This window comes from Cervus elaphus, chromosome 19 (genome assembly GCF_910594005.1).
Source record: "Cervus elaphus chromosome 19, mCerEla1.1, whole genome shotgun sequence".
In the NCBI taxonomy this organism is placed as follows: domain Eukaryota; kingdom Metazoa; phylum Chordata; class Mammalia; order Artiodactyla; family Cervidae; genus Cervus; species Cervus elaphus.
The window spans coordinates 85,694,186-85,720,574 of NC_057833.1; positions in this window are offsets into that span (position 1 = coordinate 85,694,186).

A 26,389-nucleotide genomic window follows, 5' to 3' on the forward strand; every position below is an offset into this window, starting at 1 on the left:
TCAGACACAGCTAAGGCAATTTAGCATGCATGTGTATACCCTGTGAAAGTAGTGAGGAGAACAGTAAAAACCACTCCCATCGTTTACGCCATTATGACTGCAGAATGTCTTGTGACTGCTTGCATCAACTCTTAAGAGAACAACCAACCCAGAGTCTCACCCTCTTCTGATATTCCAACCTAAGAATTTCTTAGCTCAACCCATAAGCAATAAAACTTGTGCACCCAGTCTTCCTAATAAGATACTATTTCAGGATTGCTTGTGCGGTGATATTCTCCTTTGCAGAGGAAGTCAGTAATTCTCTTTTTCCAGGTTTCTTTCTCAAGGGTGAAGGAAGTTCAAACTGAAGTATCACTGTAGAGAGGAATTTTTAGGTAGATTGTAGAGAACAATTTTTCTTGTAACAAAAATAGATTAAAATTTTGAAGTCAGGAAAAAGGCTGGGTATCATTCACTCGTTGCATTTTTATGCAATTGTGCCTAGAGCTGAGGATACAGAAGATAAAAAGATATCTCTCTTTGTGATGTAGGAGACAAATGTGCCAACAATAAGGGACAAACAGCAATGACTGCAAGGACAGAAGGCACAGAGGCCCTGGGAGGATGGAGGTTGGGGAGCCCCACTTTGCCCAATGCCATGTTGGTGCCATTCCCTTGCCTTCACTTAATCTGGACTCTCTGTTCTTCCAACATGCCAAGCTCAGGCTCCACCTTGGGGGCCTTTGAATATATGTTCTCTTGGGTTGTAACATTCTTTTCCCAGGTATTCATGCAGTTTACTTTTTCACTTGATTGAGGTTTCTGTTCAAATTCACCCTGGTTAAAATTTTAATTTCCCTAAAACCCCATCCCCTTTTTCTTTAGACTTTAAGTTTTTCTTTGATTGTATTTCTTATCTATATTTTCTGTAGTCGAATAGAAGCTTAATATATCTAATTTGACCACTGTTGCACCCACTTTGGTTCTACTAGATGCTCAATTAACATTTGTTGAATGAATGGATGAAAGAATGAGATTGAGAGGGCTTTCCCAACCTCTGTTTCTTCCTATCACACTTATTCTACTTAATTGTTCAACACAACACTTGTCACCACTTGACAAACTCTTGTGTGTGTTCAGTCCCTCAGTTGTGTCTGACTCTTTGCGACCCCATAGACTGTAGCCCACCAGCCTCCTCTGTCCATAAAATTTTCCAGACAAGAATACTGGAGTGGGTTGCCATTTCCTCCTGGGATTGTCCTGACCCAGGGATAGAACCTGCGTCTTCTGCATTGGCAGGCAAATTCCTTACCACTGTGCCACCTGGGAAGTCCTGATTATCTCTATATTTATCTATTTGTTCTTGTTCACTATTTGTCTCCCTTCTCCATGAGGACATGAATTTTGTTTTATTCATTGCTATATAATCCCTGTGCCCAGAATAATGCCTGAAAAGAGGTTAATACTCTATTGATTTTTTGAAGAATGAATAAATAAATAAATGGATGAATACATGAACAAATAAATAGAGTACACTTGGTGATTATTTCCACCCATCTAGGGTACAACTCCAGAGAAGGCAATGGCAACCCACTCCAGTACTCTTGCCTGGAAAATCCCATGGATGGAGGAGCCTGGTGGGCTGCAGTCCGTGGGGTCGCAAAGAGTCGGACACGACTGAGTGACTTCACTTTCACTTTTCACTTTCATGCATTGGAGAAGGAAATGGCAACCCACTCCAGTGTTCTTGCCTGGAGAATCCCAGGGACGGTGGAGCCTGGTGGGTTGCTGTCTATGGGGTCGCACAGAGTCAGATCTGACTGAAGCGACTTAGCAGCAGTAGCAGGGTACAACTCTGGTTCTAGAGTTGTGAAGACCAAGTTTCACTGAACTAGGCCTCTCTGGAGATTTTTATTTTTTAAAGCCAAGCTAGTAAAAGTCATCAGGAGAAAGAACCAGGAGCAACCTGGTAGAGAAGACCAAGTTAGCCAGAGCCTCACTCATAGCCCTGCTAGACCCTGAAGCTGGCAGGACATGGGTAGGCAGGGGATAAAATGCCTCTTTTCTTTATGCATGACAAGCTGCTTCACCTGCAGACAATGTAGAGACTGGGATTTCTTTTCCTAAGTAAATAAAACCTCCCATTTCTCTGTTGTGCCAGTATCTTTGATCTTGCTTCATCCCCGTCAGAGACGGGAGAGGGTACAGAAGAGAAGGAAAGAAGAAGCTATTGTTTATTTCCAGCACCCTTGGCCTCATCAGAATATTGAAACTATCTGGACTGCAAAGAATTTGCATAAACTCCCTCACCAGTTCCTCATGCCCTCTTCCTCCCTTTAATTCTGGCCTTTAGAACCTTTGCAGCATTTTTAATTACAATCAAAAAAGGCCATGTACAATAGTTAAGTAATATAAAATAACAATACTTAAAATTACAATTGAGCCCCAAACGATCGACAGTTTATTCTCTGCCTTAAAATAAAATAGCTTTCATCTTTTCCCCCTTACAACAGCCTCCTCTGCCTAGATAATGCATTTCGTTAGATTTATTTGCTCAGCCCCGAAAACTTGACACTAAGGGGATTATTTAGTTTTAGATTTGCTGTAGTCCATAGTAATAGCCAACAGGGAAAGGAATGAAGCAGCAAATATTAGCAGGGCGATGGGAGGGGAGGGGGCTGGGGAGGGGGCAGTGCAGTCCACAGCTAAGCAAAACTGCTTGCATAAACACCATTAAGAAGATTTAGACATCGCTTTCCTTATCATCAGCACTCCTGGAAGAAATAAAAAAAAAAAAAAAGAAAAAAGGGGAAAGGGACAGGCCTTGACTTGCTGTGTATGCGTTTCCATTAAAGGTTCAATAGGAAATAAAACCAGCTGAGAGTCCAAAAGCAATGATGCTACAGACCTATCCATGCTACCTCATCATGGTCCAAAAGAGACATTTGTTCCACATGTTACCGGAGGGAGCAGCGGGATAGAGAACAGAACACCCCACATCGCCCCATCTGTTGCTGCTCCCTGGGTCAGCACTGTGCCCCCACTGGTCACACCCCTTTTTCTCTTCCACACTCCCTCTACACACACACACCCCTGGATAAAATATTCCTGATTTTCCAGGCTCTACCCATACCACAAATATTCAGAGTCCTAGGATAAAAACTGGTGGGAAATAGGAGGACACTGTAATGACTAGGAAGAAGGGCTAGCCCTATATATGGCTGCAGAACTGAAAAGCTTGTGTGAGCGATGGTGGGATGAGAAGAGGCCACACAGGAAGGGGAGGGATAGAGGAGCTTGTGGTCACATCTCCAGCGGGAAGGCAGGGGAAAATGTCTCAGCAGGTGGAAGTGGCTTTGAAGAAGTACTGAAATCCAACCAACTATTCCCAGGGAGTGTCTATCAGTCTGTCTGTCTGATAATTTCTGTGTGCACCAAGGGGAATGGAAACATTGCAACTAGGCACAGCAGGGCTTGTAGAACACCAAGAATGGATGAGAACTCTGCTACAGGAGTCCAACAAAATTACACTTGGGAATTTTAAACACTGTTTCATTTTCTAGATGCAAATCATCCCTAAATGGTCAAAGCATGTGTGTGTGTGTATATATATATACACACACACATATACATATATATGGGGCTTCCCTGGTGGCTCAGTGGTAGAGTCTGCTTGCAATGCAGGAGATGCTAGTTTGATCCCTGGGTCAGGGAGATCCCCTGGAGAAGGAAATAGCAACCCACTCCAGTATTCTTGCCTGGGAAATTCCAAGGACAGAGAAGCCTGGTGGGCTACAGTCCATGGGGTCGCAAAGAGTTTGACATGACTGAGCAACTATACATCAACAACAATGTGTATATACATATACATACATACACAGATATAGGGGGCTATTGGTGTGAAGTATTTCTGATAGAGAGTTTGAAGCACAAATGAAAATCTAACTGGTACTAAATATCACTAGCAAAACACACAGCACAAGGAAAACATATTTTTTGTTACCAAATTTGTCCCTAAATACTGGCATCCCTGGGGCTCCACACTTCTTTTCTCTACTTCTACTCACTCAATGGATCTACCATTCTGTGGGTTTAGGGGCCTGGGGAGACAGACATCTCAGGGGCCTCTGAGGTGTGTGTCCACAAAACCATCCTGTTTTGTTGGTTTTTAGAGGATATAGGTATTAGGGCTTCCCTGATAGCTCAGGTAGTAAAGAATCTGCCTGAAATGCAGGAGACCCCAGTTCGATTCCTGGGTCGGGAAGATCCCCTGGAGAAGGGATAGGCTACCCACTTCAGTGTTCTTAGGCTTCCCTTGTGGCTCAGCTAGTAAAGAATCTGCCTGCAATACAGGAGACCTGGGCTCAATCCCTGGGTTGGGAAGTTCTCCTGGAGATGGGAAAGGCTACCCACTCCAGTATTCTGGCCTAGAGAATTCCATGGACAGTCCATGGGGTCACAAAGAGTTGGACATGACTGAGCGAGTTTCACTTTCACTTCAGAAGATACAGATAGAAGAGATCCTGTGTCCTATGCCAATTAAGGGTAGTTGGTCGCACCTCCCACACCAAGACTGAGTAAGCAGATGCCACAAATAAATCAGATGGAAGTAAGGATTCCATGGGCCTCATTTGGTTAGCTAATAGAATAATTATACAACGTAATTGCAATTTATTGAGTGCCATGATTATCTTATATTATTAGTATTATTGGCCAGGTTCTGTAACATATGACATCTTATTTCACTTCCTTACAAATACAAAAGCTAATGCCTGGTAGAGTTGTCTAAGTGGGCCCAGTTTTCAAGTTAGAAATTGATATATCTTCAGCCTACTTCCTAAGATTGTGCTTTTACAAGGACTATATTGCCCCAGCAAGATTAGGGACTGGTACCTTCAGGACTGTGCATTCTCAGAACCAAGTGGTTTGTCCACAGCAAAGTCATTTTAATGAATCTTTCCTAGGTAAGTTCTAAGAAGAACTTGTTACATTCTTACAAGGATGAGAGGGTGGAAGAGGGAAATCTTAGCCTCATGCTGTGAGATGTGGAAGTGGGTGAGAGACTTTCCTAGACAGGACTGTGGTTGTGATGGAAATCCATAGATCCACAGGGCAGAGACTGGTGCTGACCAGTGAGAGGTCACTTCATGGCCACCTGTTCCACAGGGGTGAGGAAGATTTGCCTCGTTCAGCTGGGCACGCTAAGTCATCAGACTCCTCTTAGGGTCTCAGACATGAGGCACATCTATCAGGAGTATAAGGTCTGGTATGGAAACATGTGGTCAATCACCTGTGGTTCTCTGTAGTCTTCAACCAACCTGCATGCACAGCAGAACACCTCAATCCCTGGGACATTTGGTCCCATACTCTGAGCTAACCAAGGGCAGATTCTGTTTCCCGTCTGGATCTGTGTCTCTAGCACCCAGCCCTTCCAGCACAGAGTGAGCACTCAGGAAGCGTCTGTCAAGCACCACTGTCTATTTCACTGCATCTGCAGGTTTCCGGGAACCTTTCTTTGTTCACTGCCACCAACAAGGACTGACTTACCGATTCCACGTAAGCAACTTGCTCTGCTAATTCTGGTTTCTTTCTAGTAACAGTATGCTTTACCATCCTTAATAACAACATTTAAGAACTCCCTTGTCAGGAAGTTCTTTGCATTAGCCAACTCTGTCTCTCCTACAGAACACCAAACCAGCTTCCACTGTCTGTCCCTTGCAGAGATGGAGAATAATTAATGATACACCATTCCTTATGTAATAATTCTTTATCTGCTTGAAGGTTATTTACTGGTCTTATAAAAATTGTCTTTCTATTGCCCTAGTCCCAGGGTGCTAGTATAATGTGATGATAGAGAAGTAAGGACTGACACATACCCTAACCTCCAGTTCTTTCCTGCCATGATTTTAATCGAATGTCAAATGAAAAGATGGGCAAGTAATGAGGGCCCAGGTCAATACGGCTCCGAGGTGTCCCACTGTGCAGAGCTGTTTCTATGCAGCTGTAGTTCATGCTGACATTCTGCAAAGCCTGCCCGCCCCCACCCTATGGCCCCAGAGCACACCCACCACGGGCAGGCCCTGGCCTTCTGGAAGGCCACTGCTGTTACCTGGGGTCCTTGAATTCAACACAAGGGCCTCAAATGCTTATATCCAGAGCCAAGTGTTTGAGTGCTCATGCAAAATTGTTTCAGGCTTTGTTACACGTGCTTTATATATAGCATCTCTTCTTTTTTAAAAATTTTTATTTATTTATTTTTAATTTTTAGTTGCACTGGATCTTCATTGCTGTACGTGGCCTTTCTCTAGCTGTGGTATGTGGGTTTCTCTCTTCTCATGTTGTCGAGCATGAGCTCTATGGGTGTGGGCTTCAGTAGTTGCATCTTGTGGGCTCTAGAACTCAGGCTCAGTACTTATGATGCACAGGCTTAGTTGTCTCATGGCATGTGGAATCTTCCAGGAGAAGGGATCGAAACTGTGTCCCTTGCATTGGCTGGCTAATTCTTAACCATTGGACCATCCTGTAGCATCTCTTCTGATCCTCATTACTATTTCTAAAGCAGGTTTTGTAACCATCCCTGATTTATAGAAAATGACATGAGAGATAAGACTGGTCAGTGAACTTGTCCCAGATACTGCAGCTTCTAAGTGTTAGAGCTAGGATCTCACAGAACCCCAACAGTCTGACTGTAGAGCCTATGCTTATAACTGAACAGCATAATGCCACCAAGGCTTAGCACAAGGCCTGGCACACAGCAGGTGCCAAATATTTGTCTGGTATATTTTAGTGATCTGGGTGATATATTTTCTAGGATCTGGTTATATACAGGTATCTTTCCCAACAAATCTTAGCTTTTATGTCTAAACATTATTTTGCCTGTCAGACAGTCAAAAGCAAAACTTCCAGAATTCAAAAATAGCAGTGATGCAAGGAACCTCATCATTTGGGTATTGTCAAGAGTTCATTCCTTAAAATCAAAGGCTCTCTTACTGTGATGGAAAGGAATAATGGATCTGATTTAAGAAAGAATGTAGAACAGTTTTCAAGGAGAGTAAACCCAGTTTATTTTAGGTATAATTCACATAAGAAGCCAATACATTCATTATTAAACATTAAGCCAAACATCCAATATGAAGTCATCTGCGACCTAGAAAATAACAGAAACAATAACCACTGATCTCAAACATTTATAATACCATTTTAGTGACAAAATGTATGCAGTAGACCTTGGAAGAGGAAAGGACCAAAAGGCCATGTAGCTTTCCATGTGAAAGCCTCAAGATCTAATGATTGCAATGATGCTGGCCTCTCCCTGTTAATCACTTCCTCCAACCCCAGTGTCCACCCCCATTCCCTGAATGTGACAAGTAGGTTCCACTGGAGACCTTTGTACTAGCTGCTTTCTCTGTCTGGAAGGCTCTGACTTGTGTTGTTAACATGCTCTCCCTTCATGTCATTTCAGTGTCAGCTCCAATATCTCCATCTCAGAGAAGCCTTCCCTGAACTCTGAGGCTAAAGTAGACTTTCTATACACATAACCATGGCAATTTTAGTGTATCTCCTATTGAAATTACCTGATCTTCTTTGTTTACGTGTTTATCATCTGTCTCTTCCACTGAATTTGTATCCCTGACTGTATGTTACTATGTCCTTAGCACCAAGATTAATGACTCTATTATATCAGTGACTTGATTGTTTTTTAATAAGAATTTTTTGGGGGGTTAGTTTACATACAAAGAAATTCACCTATTTTAGAAGTATAAGTCAGATGTGTACAATTAGGTAACCCTTACCACAATCATGATAGAGTACGTTTTCATCATCTCATACTTCTCTCCTGCTTTTTTGCAGTTAGTCCCATTCCTCTGCCAGCCCCTAACAACCACAGATTATATTTTGTTCAGCTGATAAGGTATTTCCCACTCTTTGAGACCCTGTGGACTGCAGCATAGCAGCCTTCCCTGTCCTTCACTAACTCTCAGAGTTTGCTCAAATTTATGTCCATTGAGTTGGTGATGCCATTCAACCATCTCATCTTCATATATATGTGCATATGTGTGTGTGTGTGTGTGTGTGTGTGAGAGAGAGAGAGAGAGAGTGTGTGTGTGTCTTGTGTGTGTATGTTTAAAATTTCTGAATCTAATTTTGAGATACTTAATAGCTCTCTTCATTCAAGCAATTTTATTGAGTAAATGCTCCCTAGTTGTTGTGATTTAATGGATTTATTGAGATATAATTGACATACAATAAAACACATATTTAAAATGCAAGTTTATTAAGCTCTAACCTATATATATAAACCATGAAACCATCTCTGCATGCAGGATGACATATCTATCATTCCTGAGTGATTCCTCATGTACTCTTTTTTTTTTTTTTTTTCATGTACTCTTACAATCTCTTCCTCCCACCCATCCTCATCATTCCCTATCCCAGGGGAATTACTTCCTGTAATACAATTTGCATTTCTGTAGTTTGCAATTTTAAGTAAATAGAATCATAAAATACAAGCTGTTTTTTACCTGGCTTCTTTCATTCAGCATAGTTATTTGAGATTCATCCATGTTTGAGGTGTTTCAAGAGTTCATTCCTTTTTATTGCTGAGTAATATTCTATTATATGGACATACCGTCATTGGTTTATCCATTCACTTGGTCTTAGACATTTGAGTTACTTCCAGTTTTGGGCTATTGCAGATATAGCAGACATGAACATTCATGCACAAGTTTTGAATGGATGTGTGCTTTGATTTTGAATGAAAGAAGCCAAACAAGAAAAAATCATACTGTATGACTGCAGTTTATAACATTTTAGAGAATGCAGAAAGCTAACCAATGGTTGCCTGAGGATGAAGAGGGGTGGAGGGAGACATTGTAATGCTGTATGAGGAAATCTTTAGAGTGATGGATCTATTTATTATCTTGATTGTGGTGATGATTTCACAGGCATATGCATATGTCAAAACTTATTAAGTGTGTAAACTTAATCATGTGCAGCTTATTGAATGTCAAATATAATTTAGTGAAGCTTTTAAAATATTGGTCACTCACAATAAGTAAGTTTTTAAAAACTGTGGTGCATCCATAAAATTAAATTCTACTCAGCATTAATAAGGAACAAACTACTGAGATACATGACAACATGGATGGATGAATCTGTGAAGCATCCTGAGTGAAAGAAGCAGAACACCAAACAGTATGAAATGTATGACTGTATTTAATGAAATATTAGAGAAGGCAAGAGCATAATGGCAAACATCTGCTTCCAACCAAGAACAAGCAAGAGGTTCCAGATTTACCTTCCTGCCTAAAAGAATTAAATAAACATGCCCAAACCCAGATTAAAATATAGAAGATGACAGTTTCATAATTGAAAAATGAAACTTTTTTGCATACTATATTAGAATCTTAGAACAAATCTAGTCCCTTTAAAAACAGGCAATGGTTTTCTAGCCATACAGAGCAAAATCAGTCTTTACAGTCTTGCAAAGATATATATATATATATATAAATTTATATATATATATATAAATTCTGCCACTGCCCATACACCCTCATCATGTACACATTACTGCATTCATTTCAGGCTGGGACCAATGCCTTTGGTGTTTTTCTCAATACTCTAAGCTCATTGTCCCTTTAGATTTCTGCATTTGTCTGGCTGGGATGCCAGTGCATACTCAGTTGCTCAGCTGTGTTGGACTGTTTGTGACCCCATAGACTGTAGCCCACAAGGCTCCTCCACAGGATTTTCCAGGCAAGAATACAGGAGTGGGTTGCCATTTCCTCCTCTAAGGGATCTTCTTATCCCAGGGGTCAAACTTGTGTCTTCTGCATCAGCATGCAGATTCTTTACTTCTGAACCTCAATGGGATACCAGTACCAGGGATCAATTCATGCTCATGCCCTCACTCCCTTTGGGTCTCTGCTCAAATCGTACCTTCCAGTGAGGGCCTCACTAAGGTCTGCTTGGACACCTTCACCCTTAGCACTTCCAATTCACCTCCCCTGCTTAATTTTTCTTCATAGAACTTATTGTGATCTGACACACTCTATATTTTATATGTTTATTTTTAAATTTGTCTCTGTGTTCCTTTCCTTGAATGGAAGTTCTGTGAAGTCAGAGCCTACATTTTTTTCCCCTGTTTTCCTTACTGCTCTATTTTTAGCATTGAGAAAAATACCTGGTATGTAATAGGCACTCAATAAATATGTACTGGATGAGTGACTGAAACAAATAAACTAAGATAAAAGAGTACACGAACAGTATTGATGTCATGGTATTGTTGAGAGGGTTAAATAAAATAAACTCTAGATAGTGCCCAACAGGAAGGCAAACTGTAAATCATGTTATCAGTCTGCTTCTCGGTCTACATGTGGGAAACGGTAATAGTAATAGCAGTAATGGCCAGCATGTATTACAACTTTTTGTCAGGCACTGCGTAACTATTTCCTATGTATTAACTCATTTAATTCTCACAATGCTTTATGAGAGGTAAGATTATGACAAAGGTCCATATAGTCAAAGCTATGATTTTTCCAGCAGTCATGTAAGGATATGAGAGTTGGACCATAAAGAAGGTTGAGCACCGAAGAATTGATGCTTTTGAACTGTGGTGTTGGAGAAGACTTTTGAGAGTCCCTTGGACTGCAAGGAGATCAAACCAGTCAATCCTAAAGGAAATCAGTCCTGAATATTCATTTGAAGGACTGATGTTGAAGGTGAAGCTCTAATACTTTGCCCACCTGATGTGATGGAAGAACTGACTCATGATGGGAAAGATTGAAGGCAGAAGGAGAGGGGCAACAGAGGATGAGATGGTTGGATGGTATCACCAACTCGATGAACATGAGTTTGAGCAAGATGTGGGAGTTGGTGATGGACTGAGAAGCCTGGAGTGCTGTAGTCCATGGGATCGCAAAGAGGTGGACAAGATTGAGCGACTGAACTGAGCTGAAGATTATGACATTCATTCTTCAGATAAAACCAGAACTGAGAGTTAAGTACATTTCTCAAGATTATAGAACACAGCTGTGATTTGAACTCAGGCAGACTGCTCCCAGAGCCTATAGTTATGACCGCTATGCAATACTGTCTCTCGAAATCCTAAAATGGAATATTTTTCTTCCACCTAAAGCTTTCTTTGGCTTTTCTATTAGAAAATATAGCAATTTATCAGCTAATATTCTCAAAGTTAAGTTTTTATGCAAATTCTGAATTTATTTCCCATTCATAACAGAAGCGTTAGACAGTTTCTGCATCATTGGTAGCATGGCTCAAAGACTTGTCCTGACAGCAGTACAGGTCAGACGGAGGCTATGATTCCTGTCCACGGTGACTGGTGAGGGCCCAGGGGTGCCACATGGCATTCTCCTGCCTCCAAACAAGCCCCCACAGCCCAGAGGAAGATATCAAAAGCCCAGCAGCATCTTCACTGCTGCTTTCAGGATTTTTGCAACTGTGAGGCCTGCATCTTCCAGTAAGCTCCCTGGGTTGGCATGATGCTTTTTCCCCCAACAGTCCCCAGGACTGACGTTTTTAATAGCCAAGAATGCTTAGATACATAAATGCATTGACTTGAAGCTCCTTTAGTCTCAGCTGAAATACTACTTTACCCAAGGTCAGGATTAATTTATGCTCCTGAACTGGCCTTAAGTTAAGAGACGTGTTGACAGCTTTATTGGCCTGATTTTCATCCCTTTATAAACTCAAACACACAGAACCTCCACAGTGGACTTATCCCAGACTTTAAGGAGAAGCTGGCATTTGAATTAGGGGTTTTGTGCAGAATATGAAATGGGATTTACAGGCATCGTATTTAAGTTTATTGAGTATTTGCAACACAAGAGCCTACATGTAACAAAGTTAAACGTGAATGAAAAATAAAACCAGGAGGAAAACGTATTTTAAATAGTGGAGGATGAGGAATCTGGACTGATTTTATCTGACTGAAGCATCTCCTGATTATGATCTAGTCTGGCAAATCTCTCCCAGAGAGCCCTGCCCACAATAAATCATTTCTTGATGAGCTGGTCCCTTAAATGGTTTCCTTCAGACAAGATCTCACACTTGGGATACAATTTATCACCCTACTCACATTCATCCCACAGCGCCCACCCATATAGTCATTCTCAAGAATCCTGAATTCAGAATGTTTTTCACTTTAACGTAAATTCAAGCTTTCTAGAAGTAACCCAGCAAGACTAATACCATCTCATTGGACATGCTCTTAAAGTTGCCCAAGGAGCAGCAAAACTCAGAAGACCTGGGAAACCATTTTCAAGCTCTAAAAGCAACCTTGATGACCATATGACAATCATTTGGACTTAGTTCTGAAAATGGATTTTGTTTGAAAAAAGAATAAGACCCAAAGATGTGGATACATGTCCTGTCATCTTGGGTTTGGGTGGAGGAGGGATAAACAGAGCTGTGGAAATGTGTGGGACTTCTTGAGAATGTGGAAGCAAATACTGAAGTGATAAACTCCAGAATGAAAGCAGATATATAGCCAGATCCTTAGGTAACTAAACCCAGGCTGTGAAAACAAGCTCTACCTTAGGGAAATCTGCATGTGAAAATCACTAGAGCTGTTCCCTTTGGGAACTGTAGGATTGTATTTTATTAGCTACCTGAAGTCAGTGGTGGCCGTGGGATTTTCCTGAGAAGTGAGACGTGAGCAGAAACTTCAAGAATCAGTGTGTACTTCTGCTTTCCCGTCTGACATGGTGAACAGCGTTATTTGAGATGTAGCTGCTTCAGAAGCTTGGATTTCTTTCTGCCAATCTACAATGGCCAGGTAAAATAAATGAAAAAATTTTTTGTTGCTTTAAGTCACCAAGATTTTTGAGAGTGTTTGTTACTTTGTATCCCTAACCTATCCTGACTACTGCATTCAGTTCAGTTCAGTCACTCAGTCGTGTCCAACTCTTTGCGACCCCATGAATTGCAGTGCACCATACTGCATTAGGAGAGGCAAATAACTGAAATGTTTAAACATATATTTGGAATTAAATAGGCCTTGGGGACAAGATATTCAGGACTTCATCTCCTGTTAAGAAAGGTATTTCTGGCTCACTCCCTTTAATGAAGTCAGTTGAAAATAATACAGGGAATTTAAAAAATTAAAAAATCTTTCAATTCAGATGAAACTTGGAAGAGACACAATTCTGAAGCAAAGCCATAAAAAGTGGCTGCCCGGTGTCTTAAAACATAGAGCCAAGTAAAGGAAAATAAACATATGCCTCTGTGGATTTCAGGTTTTTTAAGAGAGGTGATCCATCCCAAGAAACCAAAATCTACTCCCTTTTTTAGAAAAACAAGCTCAGGTGTGTAGACAGTCTGCAGTGGCATCTCTGGATTCAGTGTGATACATGGGCTCAGGTGCAGGAAGGACTGACATGGAGACACAGACATACTATATTTGCAGGAAGTCTGCTGAAAGCCTGGCCAGTGACATTGACATTGTGGTGGCTGACCTGGGTCAGTCAAAGAAAAATTTTAAATCAGCAATATGCCAAATGTGATCCCTATACCATCATTACCAGAATCACCTGGGAACTTTTTAGAAATGCAAATCCTTGGGCCCCACCACACACCAACTGAATCAGAAAGGTGAAACTTTTTATAATAAGTCCATTAGTGTTCTGATTCAACTCAAATTTGATAACCATGGGGTGGTTTATCATCCACAGGGTACTTCATATTCAGAATTTCTCTTGAACCAGAGAGACCTATCCCTTGATGACAGAATGAAATCCACATTGCCACTGTCCAGCTCACTCTCTTGATCCTCCTTCCCACTCTTCCTCAGTAAATATCAGGTCCCAATTTCAAAATCCCATAGGAAAATACTGAGGGAAATAGAAAAATGACCAATAAAACATCAAAATATAATACCAAAAATTACATCAGAAACAAATGAAAATATTTGTTTTCATTTTGTTTCATTTGTTTCATGGAAAATAAATATTCTCCCAATGCAGGGGTCATGGGTTTGATCCCTGGTTAGGGAACTAAGATCCCACACATACGAGGCAACTAAGCCCATGTGCCACAAACTACAGGGCCCTCTATGGAGACTGTGTGCCGCAATTAGAAAGAAACCTGTGTTCTGCAACGAAGATCTCACATGTTGCAACTAACACCCAACGCAGCCAAAAGTAAATGAGTAAATAAATAAATATTTTTAGGAAGTTAAGAAGTCAGTCTTTTTATTTATTTTTTATTATTTTTTTTTCCAGTGGGTTTTGTCATACATTGATATGAATCAGCCATGGATTTACATGTATTCCCAATCCCGATTCCCCCTCCCACCTCCCTCTCCACCCGATTCCTCTGGGTCTTCCCAGTGCACCAGGCCGGAGCACTTGTCTCATGCATCCCACCTGGGCTGGTGATCTGTTTCACCATAGATAGTATACATGCTGTTCTTTTGAAATATCCCACCCTCACTTTCTCCCACAGAGTTCAAAAGTCTGTTCTGTATTTCTGTGTCTCTTTTTCTGTTTTGCATATAGGGTTATCGTTATCACCTTTCTAAATTCCATATATATGTGTTAGTATGCTGTAATGTTCTTTATCTTTCTGGCTTACTTCACTCTGTATAATGGGCTCCAGCTTCATCCATCTCATTAGGACTGGTTCAAATGAATTCTTTTTAATGGCTGAGTAATATTCCATGGTGTATATGTACCACAGCCTCCTTATCCATTCATCTGCTGATGGGCATCTAGGTTGCTTCCATGTCCTGGCTATTATAAACAGTGCTGCAATGAACATTGGGGTGCACGTGTCTCTTTCAGATCTGATTTCCTCAGTGTGTATGCCCAGAAGTGGGATTGCTGGGTCATATGGCAGTTCTATTTCCAGTTTTTTAAGAAATCTCCACACTGTTTTCCATAGCGGCTGTACTAGTTTGCATTCCCACCAAGAGTGTAAGAGGGTTCCCTTTACTCCACACCCTCTCCAGCATTTATTGCTTGTAGACTTTTGGATAGCAGCCATCCTGAATGGCGTGTAATGGTACCTCATTGTGGTTTTGATTTGCATTTCTCTGATAATGAGTGATGTTGAGCATCTTTTCATGTGTTTGTAAGCCATCTGTATGTCTTCTTTGGAGAAATGTCTGTTTAGTTCTTTGGCCCATTTTTTGATTGGGTCATTTATTTTTCTGGAATTGAGCTTCAGGAGTTGCTTGTATATTTTTGAGATTAATCCTTTGTCTGTTTCTTCATTTGCTATTATTTTCTCCCAATCTGAGGGCTGTCTTTTCACCTTACTTATAGTTTCCTTTGTAGTGCAAAAGCTTTTAAGTTTCATTAGATCCCATTTGTTTAGTTTTGCTTTTATTTCCAATATTCTGGGAGGTGGGTCATAGAGGATCTTGCTGTGATTTATGTTGGAGAGTGTTTTGCCTATGTTCTCCTCTAGGAGTTCTATAGTTTCTGGTCTTACATTTAGATCTTTAATCCATTTTGAGTTTATTTTTGTGTATGGTGTTAGAAAGTGTTCTAGTTTCATTCTTTTACAAGTGGTTGACCAGTTTTCCCAGCACCACTTGTTAAAGAGGTTGTCTTTTTTCCATTGTATATCCTTGCCTCCTTTGTCAAAGATAAGGTGTCCATAGGTTCGTGGATTTATCTCTGGGCTTTCTATTCTGTTCCATTGATCTATATTTCTGTCTTTGTGCCAGTACCATACTGTCTTGATGACTGTGGCTTTGTAGTAGAGTCTGAAGTCAGGCAGGTTGATTCCTCCAGTTCCATTCTTCTTTCTCAAGATTATTTTGGCTATTCGAGGTTTTTTGTATTTCCATACAAATTGTGAAATTCTTTGGTCTAGTTCTGTGAAAAATACCGTTGGTAGCTTGATAGGGATTGCATTGAATCTATAGATTGCTTTGGGTAGAATAGCCATTTTGACAATATTGATTCTTCCAATCCATGAACGCGGTATGTTTCTCCATCTGTTTGTGTCCTCTTTGATTTCTTTCATCAGTGTTTTATAGTTTTCTATGTATAGGTCTTTTGTTTCTTTAGGTAGATATACTCCTAAGTATTTTATTCTTTTTGTTGCAATGGTGAATGGTATTGTTTCCTTAATTTCTCTTTCTGTTTTTTCATTGTTAGTATATAGGAATGCAAGAAGTCAGTCTTTTTAAAAGGGTTATAAAATAAACAATGCTAGGTAATGTAGTTAGGTAATCAGGAGCCCCCACAAAATGAGAAATGAGTGTGAGAAGTGACCTCCAACAGTGAAGGAACTCAATGACATAGTAGGTAGTTTCTTTGACACCATGTAAGTAAGACAACTGAATGAAATGATAGCTTTTCTATAAAATCTTACTTTTCCAAACTCTACCTCAAAGAAGATGTGTAACTGAAATGGATTCAGAGGAGAACACAATCAAATAATTGAGACAAATAAAATTTCAACACTATGCAAACTGTCCTAAGCCATAAAAAGAAAAATAATTCTTCCAAACTCTGTCTGGAAAATGTGAATAATTTTGATGATGGAACTTGACCAAAATGGCACAAAAATAGAAAACTACAAATCAATTTACTCAGAATATCACTGCAAAGTCAAACAAAATATTACTTGCCTACTTTAAAATACAATTCAGCAACAAAATAAAAGCAGAATGTACCACAATCTAGTAGCAAAATATTATTTGCTACTAGAAACATTTTAATAGAATGATCTACATTAGTAGACAAAAGGAGAAAATTTGAGACTATCAAAGTATTTTAAAAAAATAACATACATTCCTCATCTGAAATGTTTTACTATAGTAAAATTAATAGAAACTTTCTTAGTATAAGTTTAAATATACAACAATATGGTTATGTTTATATATATAGTGTTATGGTTAATTTCACTAGATGCATTCCCATGAGAGTAGGAAACAAGAAAAGGAAGCTACCATGAACAAATTTATTAGGCATTGCTCTAGAAATTCAGGGAAATGCAGTTCAGCAAGAAAACGAATAAAAGTGGTTTATTTTTTAAAAAAAGGAAGCAAAGCAATTATTTTTGTATATAGTATATACTTTTATCCTGGAAAATTCAAGAGGATCAATTGAAAAATACTTTTAAGAAAGAATTCAATAGGGTGCCTAGTTATAATAGTAAGCACAAAAAAAAAACTTTTCAGTGCCCAAGGAAGAACTAAATGCTGATGAAAAAATGTTACTTAAAACAGCAATAAAAAGTAGGAATTACTAAAGGAAAACTGAGAACTGTGTTATTACCTATATGAAGAAAAGTCCTAAGCTTGTTGAAAGACAAAGAAGACTTGACTAATGATCTATCATGTTCCAAATCCTTCAGCTAGGCTTCAACAATACATGAACTGAGAACATCACAGGTATAACCTTGTTTCAAAGAAGCAAGGAACCAGAGAACAAATTGCCAACATTCATTGGCTCATGGAGAAAGCAAGGCAATTCCAGAAAAACATCTACTTCTGTTTCACTGAGTATGCTAAAGCTTTTGATTGTGTGGACCACAACAAACTGGAAAATTCTTAGAGATGGGAATACCAGACCACCTTATCTACCTCCTGAGAAACCTGTATGCAGGTTAAGAAGCAACATTTAGAACTAGACATGGAACAACAGACTGGTTTGAAGTTGGGAAAGAAGTATGTCAAGGTGGTATGTTGTCACCTCGCTTATTTAACTTATATGCAGAGTACATCATGTGAAATGCCAGGCTGCATAAAGCTCAAGCTGGAATCAAAACTGCCAGGAGCAATATCAAAAACCTCAGATATGCAGATGACACCACCCTTATGGCAGAAAGTGAAGAGGAACTAAAGAGCCTTTTCATGAAGGTGAAAAAGCAGAGTGAAAAAGCTGGCTTAAAACTCAGCATTAAAAAATGCTGAGATCTTGGCATCTGGTCCCATCACTTCATGGCCAATAGAAGGGGAAGAAGTAAAAGCAGTGACAGATTTTATTTTCTTGGGCTCCAAAATCACTGTGGACAGTGACTGCAGCCATGAAACTAAAAGATGCTTGCTCCTTGGAAGAAAAGCTATGATGAACTTAGCATATTAAAAAGCAGAGACATTACTTTGCTGACAAAGGTCCATCTAGTCAAAGCTATGGTTTTTCCAGTAGTCGTGTATGGATGTGAGAGTTGGACCATAGAATGGCTGAGCACCATAGAATTGATGCTTTTGAACTATGGTACTGAAGAAGATTCTTGAGAGCCCCTTGGACAAAAAAGAGATGAAACCAGTCAATCCTAAAGGAAATCAATCCTGAATATTCACTGGAAGGACTGATGCTGAAGCTGAAGCTCCCATAATTTGACCACCTGATCCAAAGAGCCGACTCATTGGAAAAGACCCTGATGCTGAGAAAGATTGAAGGCAGGAGGAAAAGGGGATGACAGAGGATGAGATGGTTGGATGGCATCACTGACTCAATGGACATGAGTTTGAGCAAACTCTAGGAGATAGTGAAGGACAGAACAGCCTAGTGTGCTGCAGTCCATGGGGATACAAAGAGTGGATCATGACTTAGTGACTGAATAACAACAGCAATCATGTTCTTGCTTATACGGACCTGATGTGATAAAAATGTTAATTATTTCTAAGTTAATCTGTAATTTGAATAATCATAACAATATGCAGATGATACCACCCTTATGGCAGAAAGTGAAGAGGAACTAAAAAGCCTCTTGATGAAAGTGAAAGAGGAAAGTGAAAAAGTTGGCTTAAAGCTCAACATTCAGAAAACGAAGATCATGGCATCTGCTCCCATCACTTCATGGGAAATAGATGGGCAAACAGTGGGAAGTGTCAGACTTTACTTTTTTGGGCTCCAAAATCACTGCAGATGGTGATTGCAGCCATGAAATTAAAAGATGCTTACTCCTTGGAAGGAAAGTTATAACCAACCTAGATAGCATATTAAAAAGCAGAGACATGACTTTGCCAACAAAGGTCCATCTGGTCAAGGCTATGGTTTTTCCAGTGGTCATGTACGGATGTGAGAGTTGGACTGTGAAGAAAGCTGAGTGCCGAAAAATTGATGCTTTTGAACTGTGGTGTTGGAGAAGACTCTTGAGAGTCCCTTGGACTGCAAGGAGATCCAACCAGTCCATCCTAAAGGAGATCAGTCCTGGGTGATCATTGGAAGGACTGATGCTGAAGCCGAAAGTCCAGTACTTTGGCCACCTCATGCGAGAAGTTGACTCATTGGAAAAGACCCTGATGCTGGGAGGGATTGGCGGCAGGAGGAGAAGGGGAAAACAGAGGATGAGATGGCTGGATGGCATCACCAACTCGATGGACATGAGTTTGGGTAAACTCCAGGAGTTGGTGATGGACAGGGAGGCCTGGCGTGCTGCGATTCATGGGGTCACAAAGAGTCGGACATGACTGAGCGACTGAACTGAACTGAACTGAACTGAACTGATGCAATGAAAAGCAAAATGATTTTTCTTTTAGACAAGAGTATTCCAAATTTCAGATGAAAAACACATCTTTGAGGATAGCCAGAACAAATCTGTAAAAGAAGAATCATGAGAGGGAAGTATACCAAATAGTAAAACATATGATAAACTTACAGTAATTAAAACAACCTGATATTGGTATATAAACAATCAGACCACTGGAAAAGAGAGGTCAGAAATAGATCTAAGCCTATATGGGTATTAAGTTTATGAAACGTGGAATTACCATTCATTCAGTGGAAAAGTGATGAATTACTAAGCAAATGATGTTGTGGCAATGAATCAGACATTTGGAATAAATAAAACTTAATCACCATCTTCTTCTTATATAAAAAATAAGTTACATCAAAAATTTAAACATGGAAAGTTGAATCATAAAAATAATCCTTGAGGAATTAGTTTATAATAATTATGCAATGTTTATAATAATTATGAAAATATGGATTAAAATAAAATCTAGATCTGTTTTGTCTTTCACATCAAAATTTAAAAAATACTGTACAGTGGTGCAATAGATATTTTCACACCTGTGGGTGAGACTGCAAGTGAATGAAAGACTGCAAATTAATGAAAGCTTTTTAAAGAGAGCTTTGGCAATTTTACCTCAGCAATTCCAAGTCTAAGCATTTAACTTTCAGATGTACTTGCATATTGTGTAAATGTGTATGTAGAAGCATGTTTATTTTGTCATTGTTAGTAAAACCAAGAAAACCAAAAAGCAAACAATTTAAATGTCCATACTACATGACTGGTAAATAAAATAAGGCAAATCTCTACAATGGAATGCTATTTCACGTAAAAAATGTATGTGGTAATAAGCAATAGAACTTAAGTTTGACTAACAGAGAAATGAAAGATACAGATGTGCAGAGCATGTTATATCCATGTGATTTAAGCATGTGCAAGCATACCTTGTTTTATTGAACTTTGTCTACGGTGCTTCATAGATAACTGTTTTTTTCTAAATTGAAGTTTTGTGGTAACTTTCATACAGCAAGTCTATTGATGCCATTTTTTTTTTCAACAGCACTTTGTCACTTCAGGTCTCTGTATCACATTTTTGACAATTCTCACAATATTTCAAACTTTTTCATTATTATTGTGTTTGTTACAGTGATCTGTGATCAGTGATCTTTGATATTACTGATTGCAAAAATATTACAACTTGATGAAGGCTCAAATGATGATAAGCAGTTTTAGCAACAAAGTATTTGAAAATTAAGTTATGTACATTTTTAAAGACAATTCTATTGCACATTTAATAGACTACGTTATAGTGTAAAAATAACTTTCATGTGCACAAGGAAAAGAAAAAAATTCCTGTGACTTGCTCTGTTGCAATATTCAATTTTTTGCAATGGTCTGGAAATGAACCTGCAACATCTGGGTATGCCTGTATGTCATTGCATGCAAACATGCTAAGTTACTTCAGGTGTGACTAGTTCTTTGCAACCTCACAGACTGTAGCCCATCAGCCTCCTCTTTCCATGGGATTCTCCAGGCAAAAATACTGGAGTGGGTTGCCATGCCCTCCTCCAGGGGCTCTTCAGACCCAGGGATTGAACCACCATCTCTTATGTCTCCTACAATGGCAGGCAGGTTCTTGAACACTAGCACCACCGGAGAAGCCCCTGTATGTTATTGTTGTTGCTCAGTTGTTTAGCTGTGTCCAACTGTTTGCAACCCCAGGAACTGAAGCATGCCAGGCTTCCCTGTCCCTCACTATCTTTTGGAGTTTACTCAAATCTTATGTCCATTGAGTCAATGATGCCATCCAACTATCCATCCTCTGCCATCCCCCTCTTCTCCTGCCCTCAATCTTTCCCAGCAACAGGGTCTTTTCCAATGAGTCGGCTCTTTGCATCAGGTGGTCAAAGTATGGGAGTTTCAACTTCAGCATCAATCCTTCCAACGAATATTCAGGGCTGATTTCCTTTAGGATTGGCTGGTTTGATCTTGCTGTCCAAGGGACTCTCAAGAGTCTTCTCTATCACCATAGTTCGAAAGCATCAATTCTATGGTGCTCAGCTTTCTTTATGGTCCAATTCTCACATCCATACATGACTACTGGAAAAACTATAGCTTTGACTCGAGAGACTTTTATTGGCAAAGTGATGTCCCTGCTTTTTAATACATTGTCTAGGTTTGTTATAGCTTTTCTTCTAAGGAGCAAAAGTTTTTTAATTTCATGGCTGCAGTCACCATCTGCAGTGATTTTGGAGCCCCCCAAAATAGTCTCTCACAGTCTCTCACAGGCCTTCATTTAAGAAGGCCTTCTTATCTCTCTTTGCTCTTCTCTGAAACTCTGCATTCAGAGGAATGTATCTTTCCCTTTCTCCCTTGCCTTTTGCTTTTCTTCTTTCCTCAGCTATTTGTAAAGCCTCCTCAGACAACCATTTTGCCTTTTTGCATTTCTTTTTCTTTGGGTGGTTTTGGTCACTGCCTCCTGTACAATGTTATGAACCTCCATCCATAGTTCTTCAGGTACTCTGTCTACCAGATATAATCACTTGAACCTGTTCATCACCTCCACTGTATAATCATAAGGGATTTGATTTAGGTCATACCTGAACAGCTTAGTGATTTTCCCTACTTTCTTTGTTTTAAGCCTAGTATTTGCAATAAGGACTGATGATCTGAGTCTGAATTAGCTCCTGGTTTTGTTTTTCCTGACTTTAGAGCTTCCCCATCTTTGGCTGAAAAGAACATAATCAATCACCTTCTGGTGATGTCCTTTTGTAGAGTCATCTCTTATGTTGTTGGAAGAGGGTGTTTGCTATGACCAGAGTGTTCTTTTGATAAAATTCTGTTAGACTTTGTCCTGCTTCATTTTGTAGTTCAAGGCCAAACTTGCTGTTATTCCAGGTATCTCATAACTTCCTATATTTACATTCCTGTCCCCTATGATGTAAAGAACATACTTTTTTGGTGTTAGTTCTAAAAGGTGTTGTAGTTCTTCATAGAACTGATCAACTTTAGCTTCTTCAGCATTAGTGGTTGGGGCACAGACTTGGATTACTGTAATGTTGAATGCTTTGCCTTGGAAATGACCAGAGATCATTCCGTTGTTTTCGAGATTGTACCCAAGTACTGCATTGTGGACTCTTTTGTTGGCTATGAGGGCTACTCCATTTCTTCTAAGGGATTCTTGCCCACAGTAGTAGATATAATGGTCATCTGAATTAAATTTGTCCATTCCTGTACATTTAAGTTCATTGATTCCTAAGATTCTGATGTTCACTCTTGCCATCTCCTGCTTGACCATGTCTAATTTACCTTGATTCATGGACCTAACACTCCAGGTTCCTATGCAGTGTTGTTCTTTACTGCATCAGACTCTACTTTCACTGCCAGACACATCCACAAGTCAGTGTCATTTCCACTTTGGTCCAGCCCCTTCATTCTTTCTGGATGTATTAGTGGTTGCCCTCTGCTCTTCCCCAGCTGAACATTGGATGCCTTATGACCTGGGAGTGATGTCATACTTTTTCGCCTTTTCATACTGCCTCTGGGGTTCTGGCAATAAGAATACTGGAGTGGGTTGGCATTTCCTCCTCCAGGGGACCATGTTTTGTCAGAACTCTTCACTGTGCTCCATCTGCTCCATCAGTTTTGAGAGATTTTGAACTTTTCTAAAATATATATATATGTTTATATGTATTTATCAATATATTAATTATTTAATAATTAATAATTTATTAACATATATATATATATTTACCTGTTTTGGTTGTTTCCCTGCAGGTTGGACCCACTATGCTTCTCATATCACCATTCTGAGAACAGAATTCTTGGCACTTACTATTCATATGCTTGGGTGACCCTTCTGGCATAGCTCATAGCTTCATTAAGTTATGCAAACCCCTGCACCATGGTGAGGCTGTGACCCATGACAAGAATTGCCATAGTAATCCGTCATAATAAACCACTTTAGCATTCAGTGTTTAGCAGACTCAGTGATGGTTATTGTTATGCATTTAATTTTGTCCATAGGTCTGTGGGTCATCTGGAGTTTGGCTGATCTGGGCTGGGTTCTTGCCAGGTTTGGCTTTAAGCTGCAGGTTGGTTCCAGCTGCAGGTGTTTCAGGCTCTAGCTATAAGTTGGGCTCATGTCTGCTCCATATCTGTTTATTTTGAGGCATGCGCTGAAGTGGTAGCAGTTACCCAAGAGATGGTTTCCTCATGATGATGGTAGAAATGCTATAAAGCAAGCCCAACTAGTCAAGTACATTTCAAACCTTTGCTTAATTCATGTCAATTAATAATCCATTGGCCAAAGCAAGCCATACGGTCAAGCCCAACATCAATGAGGTGGAGAAATATATTCCACCTCTAATTGAAATAACTGCAAAGTCACAATATAAAGGGGCTATCAATAGGGAAAAGCAAAGAACTGAAAGTAATAATGCAATCTACAATATGGTACCTTCTTTTTTCTTTGAGAAATCTATGTGACCTTCATTGTGGGAACTTTCCTCCAGAGTGGTTTTGTATTTGCCTTTTTCAAGAGTCCCAAAGGAGCAATTTCTATGTCAGTTTCTAGGCTCAGTTCCAAGAAAATGTTGACAGTATAAATTCAGATCCCATAGACACATAAGGTTAAGCCCATGCTTTGGAATTTTCATGTCCCTGACTCCCAGCATGTGGATAAAGAAAAATTTTTATCATCTTTTCCATGCCAGTGAGTCATTATTTTCCAGATTTCCTCAGAATGCAGCCATTTACAGATCCTGAATTTATGAGAGGTTCTTAGGTCTAACTCTCTATCGGACATAGCACCAGAGTCTCATCTCAAGTTCCCTTATTGGGTCAAACTCAAGTTTCAAGGTTCATAATATCAACACTTCATTTCTCAACATGTCAAACCCAACATAAATTTACCTGCTAATCCATCTCATTTAAATTTTCTTTTTGGTTTCTTGCATTTAGATGTTTTTCTTTGTTGCAAACTCATCTGCACAATGAAGTGAATGTTTTGTGCACCATTTCCTGGTATTTGTCATGGGAAAGTTTCATCAAATTCAAATTGCTTGATTATAAGGTACACTATTATTTTCTGTACCACCACAGGAATTGGATGATAATAATAACAATGCCAATTAAACTATGAAAAGTGAGAGTGAAAATGTTAGTCGCTTAGTCGTGTCCGACTCTTTGTGACCTCATGGACTATATAGCCCATCAGGCTTCTCTGTCCGTGGAATTCTCCAGGTAAGAATACTGGAGTGGGGTAGCCATTCCCTTCTCCAGGGGATCTTCCTGACCCAGGGATCAAACCCAGGTCTCCTGCATTGCAGACAAATTCTTTACCGCCTGAGCCACCAGAGAAGTCTACCAATTAAACTATAACAAAAAGTTATCTTACAACTTAGAATTGCTCTATAGTGAGAGTTGTCTAGATGGAGAATTTTATCAGCTATCACTCACACACATTCATAAAAAAGGAAAATAAGTTAAAAAAAATCATGACATGGAAGCAACTTAAATGTCTATCAACAGAGGAACGGATAAAAAATATGTGGTACATCTATACAATGGAATATTACTCAACCATAAAAAGGAATGAAATAATGCCAGTTGTAGCAACATGGATATACCTAGAGATTGTTATACAGAATGAAGTAAATCAGAAAGAGAAAGACAAATATCATATATTAATAATATCCTTGTATGTGGAATCTAGGATAATGATATAGATGAACTTATTTACAAAGCAGAAAAAGAATCACAGATGTAGAAAACAAATTTATGGTTACCGAGGGAGGAATGGGGTGTGGGATGAATTGTGAGATGGAATTGACATATATATACGACCATATATGAAATAGGTAAGTAATGAGAACCTACTGTATAGCACAAGGAACTGTCCTGTCTGCTCTGTGGCAACCTAAATGGGAAGGAAATCCAAAAGAGAGGGGATAAATGTATGTGCAAAATTGATTCACTCTGCTGCACAGTAGAACCTAACATTGCAAAGCAACTATATGCCAATAAAACCCGATTAAAAACAATCAGTCAGAGTAGTCTTAAGATTATTCTATAATCAGAGTCTGATGCTTCTATATCATCATTTGACTCAGAATTACTAATACTGGTGGTTTTCCTCATGCCATTATTTTCTTTTATTAAGAGAGTTGATGATGCAACAGTTTTTAGATAGCACTTTGTCATTACTTCTTTTTTTATTCCAAGTGGCCGCTGTTCACTGTGCAAATTTTGATACTGATGTTTCTTGATCTTACCGATGTTTAAGGAAGGCTTTCAGATGAGAAGAGGGACTCATTTTCCTTCTTCAAATGGTCTTCAAATTGTTAAGGGGCTACAGCTAACCAGGCCTTTCATTAGGAATATCCAACAAGTCTGTACATGTGCAGGCAATGAGAACACTATCACTTTCAGACATCAGTGGAAAAATGTGAAAAATATGCCACTTAGAATCAATAAAATATGGTAACATGTATTTTTCTATGACCAGAAATCACTAACACTTTTTAATAAAACCAAAATAAGCCCCCAAATAAGGGTTACTCAAGCAACATGCACATATGTCTAGGTGCTTAGATATACAAATATTTTCATCTTTAAGCCTCTCAATAAACAGCTTGCAAAGTGAACATCTTAAAGAACATGAAATTGAGCCTCAAAGAAACTAAGTAACATGGCCAAGTTCACACAGCCAATAACTGAGAGAACTATATTTGGATCACAGCCAAGAACACTTGGTCTACTACCTCCCACTAGCCTCCAACAGGGTATATAATTATCAGAGACATGCCCTGATACAGAGGTGCACTTCAGAGTATGTGGAGCTCCTCCATTTTCCAGGTTAGACTATAAGTCACTGAGTCCTCAGCATCTCTGAGAGTGTCTTAGGGACAAATAAGGGTAGAACACTGCTGAGTCATCACAGAATGCCCAGGCACCACTGAGGTATTCAAAGGGT